Genomic DNA, 5,798 nt, shown 5'->3' on the forward strand with positions numbered 1-5,798 from the left:
GAAACCAAGAGTATCTTGAAAAAATCTAGACAGAAGAATAGATACTCGCCAAAATTCTGGTGGTCTGAGGAAATTGAAAAAGCGTGGGAAGAAAAGAGGGCGGCTAGATCTCTGTTCAATCGTACTGGTGGCATTAAAGAGCTTCTGGATTACAAATTGAAGGAAGCAATCTTTATCAGGAAGAAAAAAGAATCCTCAAGAGCGAAATTCCAGGATTTCGTTTCGAGCATTGATCCACAAACATCTGTCTCAGCTGTTTGGGACAAATTGAGAAAGCTAACAGGTGGTAAAAGAAGAGCAGAAAATGTACTCGTTCATGTTGACAGGAGTTTGGCAAACGAATTCCTGAACAAGCATTTTCCGCCAGAACCTTTCCAAGATGACACACCTGCACGTACTGCGAATTATGATATTCTATCCGTGGATCTTTGGCAGAGTCAAATTGCTAAAAAAACGCAAGGGAAGACACGACTATCTGCACCGGGACCGGATGGAATTTCGTATCAGATTCTTCAAATGCTGCAACCAGTTGTCAGAGATAATGTAATCAGAGATCTGAACCTGATTTGGAGAACAAACAGGATACCCACTGACTTGAAAACGATTAAGGTGGTTGCAATTCCTAAGGCCGGAAAAAACCCTGAGACGATCGAAGGGACTCGTCCAATCTCCCTAGTGAACTGCGGTCTCAAAATGTTGAACTGGGCTGTCCTGAAAAAATTCGAAGAGGTACTGGAAGAAAAATCTATCCTCCCGGATTTGTCCTTCGGATTCAGGAAACGAATGTCAACTATTTCATGCCTAGAATTTGTCACTAACAGGATCAACCAGATCAAAAGCCAAAATCGCATAGCTGCAGTAGTCTTTGTGGATCTTTCCAATGCATTCAACTGCGTAAAAGTTGATAAGTTAGAAAAAACACTTCTAGATTTTGATGTCCCTCCGGAACTTATCAGTTGGTTTGTTTCTTTTCTAACAAGCAGAAAAATTGAGATTCAAGTAGCAGGTGAAAAACTGAGTCGATATGTAACTCAGGGACTGCCACAAGGAGATGTCTGTTCGCCCACGTTGTTCAATGTTTATACTGCGGTATTGCACAGCATTAAGGTTGAAGGTGTTGTGCTTGTACAATACGCTGACGACTTTGCGGCAATAATCGAAGGGGGCAGCAGAGAACAAGTGTCAGCTAGAGGCGAGGCTTTCCTTAGAGAATTCAACCGTAAGGCAGAGGATCTGAATCTCACAATGAACCCACAAAAAACCAAGGCTATGCTATTTATTAACAGTACGAAGGATTTGGATATTCGTATTGATGGTAACAAGCTCGAAAACGTACGAATCCATAAGTACCTAGGACTGATCCTGGACAGATCGCTCCGATACGGTCCACACGTCAGAGAGCTTGTTCATCGTTTATCAGATCGGCAAAATATGGTCGGAGTCATCAGTGGAATCAAATCTGGAGGGCACCCTCAAACACTAGGCATGGCTTACAACGCTCTATTCAGGAGTTGTTTAGACTACGGATCTACAATTTACAGATCTGCCTGTAAATCAAATCTTGAAAAGCTCGATGTGCTGAACAACCAGTGTCTTCGGAAGGTTACCGGGTGCACAAAAACGACACCGATCAATACACTCTATGCAATTGCAGGACAGCTTCCTTTGGAGTTTCGCCGTATGCAGAATGCAGGCAAACAGCTGGCTAGACATTATAATCGAGTTTCTGTTGTGAAACACCAGCTGGACTTCACCATAGAGCAGGAACAAGATCATGATAATGGTCGTTTAAGTTTTATCGAGCGGATCGCTTTAGATCATGCTTCTATTCTTCAGGTGACGTCAACCTCATTTGTTTGCCAAAATAAATGGGAAGATGTTCAGATCGACACCGAACTACCAGGCGGCCTGTGGAAGAAAACAACTACAAGTGATCGGGTGTTGAAGCAACTTTCTCTTTCATTAATTCACGGTAAATACAACGGGAGACGTATCATCTACACGGATGCTTCCCAAAACTGGGAATCCTGTGGAATAGGAGTTTATGACTCATCGTCCAATTTCAGGCTTAGTCTTAAACTAGATCATTATGTGTGTATTATGTCCGCAGAATTGGAGGCCATCTGGGTAGCTCTGCAGTATATACGACGATCTGGAATCTCCAATACCGTTATCATGTCCGACTCAAAGGCGGGTCTTGAGTTCATCAAATCGAACATGCAAGATGATTTTCGGGATGAAATCGTGGAAAAACTGCTCGGTATGGCTTCGAAAACTAGCACAGCTTTGCAGTGGATTCCTGGCCACGCTGGCACTGCCGGGAACGAGATTGCTGACCAGTTGGCGAAAGCAGCTTTGAATCAACAGTACTCCTGCAATAATAAGGTTTTTCGTCATGATGTGGAAAACTATTTTCGTCAGCTCGCAGAACAAAATGCACAACAATGGTACCTCGAATATGCCGCTGTGAATGGAAAGGGACGCAAATATTTCCAGTTCCAGAACACGATACCATCCAAACCCTGGTATACCGGATTAAAGCTCTCTAATTCTGAAGTACGCACCCTCAATCGTCTCCTTGCAGGCCATGATTATTCAGCTTATTGGCTATCTAAAATGAAAATACAGCAGAGTTGTATTTGTGAAAACTGCAATGCTGTGGAAAATGCAGAACACTTACTTTTCCATTGCACTAATTATACGACAACAAGGAGCAAATATGAAATAGACAGGTATCACAGTATTTATCAAATATTTGCTACCAAAAATATCAAAATACTCCAAAATGTAATAGCTTTCCTTAAAGAAATAAACAAACAAATCTGACTGACCTGACATAGATCCAATTAGAAATTACGGTAAACGTTCTTAATCTCTGAACACACTGACAGTAAAGTCGATGGGGACTATAAACAAAAACATGCTGACAATATAGCGATTGCTGTGCCATCCATTTGAAGCTTACTTTGACAGTGAGCTAACAGAAAGGAGAAGAAGAAGAAGGTGTTTCTGTTGAAACACAGTTTGGTAAATTTACTTTCATAGCTGCCTATTTGCCTTTTCAATGCTCTGGGCAGCAAGTTAATTTGCTCCAAACTGACTTGCGAAAATTGACTCGCAATAAGTCAATTTTTTTTTGTCATTGGTGACTTTAATGCCAAACATCGGTCATGGAATAATTCTCAAAGTAATTCCAATGGCAGAATTTTATTTGATGAGTGCTCTTCAGGATATTTCTCAATTCAATACCCTGATAGCCCTACATGTTTTTCCTCTTCTAGAAATCCATCTACGATTGACTTGGTCTTAATCGACTCTAGCCATCTTTGTAGCCAATTAGTTACTCATGCTGATTTTGATTCTGATCATGTCCCTGTTACATTTCAAATATCCCAAGAAGCGATTCTAAATCCTATCAGCTCCACTTTCAATTATTTACGAGCCGACTGGAATATATATAAAACGTATGTTGACTCTAATCTTGATGTTAACATTACTTTAGAAACTAAACTTGATATTGACAATGCTCTTGAAACTTTAACAAATTCCATTGTTGAAGCCAGGAGCATTGCAATTCCAAAATGTGAAGTAAAATTTGAATCCGTGATTATAGACGATGATCTTAAACTCTTGATCCGTCTTAAAAACGTGAGCAGAAGGCAATTTCAACGCACTCGCGATCCTGCTATGAAAATTATATGGCAGGGTTTGCAGAAAGAAATCAAAAAGCGTTTTGCTCAATTAAGAAACAAAAATTTTGAAAATAAAATTTCTCAATTGGACCCTGGCTCTAAGCCCTTTTGGAAATTATCTAAAATCTTGAAAAAACCTCAGAAGCCTATACCGGCATTGAAAGAGGAAAACAAATTATTACTAACTAATTGCGAAAAAGCTCAAAAACTTGCTATGCAGTTTGAAAGTGCGCACAATTTTAATTTAGGACTTACTAGTCCAATTGAAAATGAAGTTACTCAGGAGTTCGAAAATATTCTCAATCAAGAGAACGTTTTCGAAAATGCCTGGGAGACTGATTTGGAAGAAGTGAGAACTATTATTAAAAAATTCAAAAATATGAAAGCTCCTGGCGATGATGGAATTTTCTACATCCTCATCAAGAAACTTCCAGAAAGTAGCTTATCATTTCTAGTTGATATATTTAACAAATGTTTTCAATTAGCATATTTTCCTGACAAATGGAAAAATGCTAAGGTTGTTCCAATTTTAAAACCAGACAAAAATCCTGCAGAAGCTTCTAGCTATCGTCCAATCAGTTTGCTTTCCTCCATCAGTAAACTTTTTGAGAAGGTTATTTTGAACACAATGATGGCCCACATCAACGAAAATTCAATTTTTGCCAATGAACAGTTCGGATTCCGCCATGGACATTCGACCACTCATCAACTTTTACGTGTAACAAATTTGATCCGTTCCAACAAATCTGAAGGCTATTCTACTGGTCTTGCTCTTCTAGACATAGAAAAAGCATTCGACAGTGTTTGGCATGAAGGTTTGATTGTAAAATTAAAAAACTTTAATTTTCCAACATACATTGTTAGAATAATTCAAAGTTATCTGTCAAATCGTACACTTCAGGTAAATTATCAGAACTCCAGATCTGAAAGACTTCCTGTAAGAGCTGGTGTTCCTCAAGGCAGCATTTTGGGACCAATATTATACAATATTTTCACATCTGACTTACCAGAGTTACCTCAGGGATGTCAAAAATCTTTGTTTGCGGATGACACAGGCCTCTCCGCCAAAGGTCGAAGCCTGCGTGTCATCTGTAGTCGATTGCAAAAAAGTTTGGATATTTTTTCTTCATACTTGCAAAAATGGAAGATTTCTTCTAATGCTTCCGAAACTCAACTAATAATATTCCCACATAAACCAAAAGCTCTTTATTTGAAACCTTCAAGTAGACATGTTGTCACGATGAGAGGGATTCCAATAAATTGGTCAGATGAAGTTAAGTATCTAGGGCTCATGCTTGATAAGAATTTAACTTTCAAAAATCACATTGAGGGCATTCAAGCCAAATGTAATAAATATGTAAAATGTCTTTATCCCCTTATTAATAGAAAATCAAAACTTTGTCTTAAGAACAAGCTTTTGATATGCAAACAAATTTTCAGGCCAGCCATGTTGTATGCTGTACCAATATGGACTAGCTGTTGTAATACCAGGAAGAAAGCTCTGCAGAGAATTCAAAATAAAATTTTGAAAATGATTCTGGTTTCCTCCCTGGTATAGTACCAATGAGTTACATAGAATATCCAATGTTGAAACATTGGAACAAATGTCAAATAAAATAATTAATAATTTCAGGCAAAAATCGTTACAATCTTCTATTGCCACGATTAATGCGTTATATGTCTAGGTTAAGTTAGGTTAAGTATATTTAAAGCGTTTTTTTTCTCTTATAAGCAGGTGAAATCAACTCACCTGTAAAAAATCTGAACTGCTACGGCAAATGAAATGTTATATGTTGTTAACAAAATGTTAATAAAATCTTAAATTTGTTTTACCAAATTAGGATGATAGTGTTGCCTAATAACACAGAACACCTAGATATAAGAAATGAATGTAATGTTTGGAATGATACTAATAAAGAAATTAAAAAAAAAAAAAAATTTCCGTTTTGACCCAATCTCACCTTCTAGACCCATTGTCACCCCCATCGACGGTACTTAAATAGTAGTTTACGGAACAAGTTGCAGAATGATGATTTTTACAGCACGAGTCGTAAATTTATCTTACGAGGCTTGTCGAGTAGGATAATTACGACGAGTGCTGTAAAA

The 5,798-nt window shown here is 38.2% G+C and overlaps 1 long non-coding RNA gene across 1 annotated transcript; it reads right to left on the reverse strand.

The window, feature by feature from the left end:
- Positions 1-1,934: 1,934 nt before the first annotated feature.
- LOC5571797 lies at positions 1,935-2,990 on the reverse strand. Its single transcript, XR_002500359.1, has 3 exons — positions 2,681-2,990; positions 2,452-2,611; positions 1,935-2,372 (listed from the first exon to the last, which is right to left on the reverse strand). It is a non-coding gene; the product is annotated as an uncharacterized LOC5571797 (long non-coding RNA).
- Positions 2,991-5,798: the final 2,808 nt, after the last annotated feature.

The sequence above is a fragment of the Aedes aegypti genome, chromosome 2 (genome assembly GCF_002204515.2).
Source record: "Aedes aegypti strain LVP_AGWG chromosome 2, AaegL5.0 Primary Assembly, whole genome shotgun sequence".
Lineage (NCBI taxonomy): Eukaryota > Metazoa > Arthropoda > Insecta > Diptera > Culicidae > Aedes > Aedes aegypti.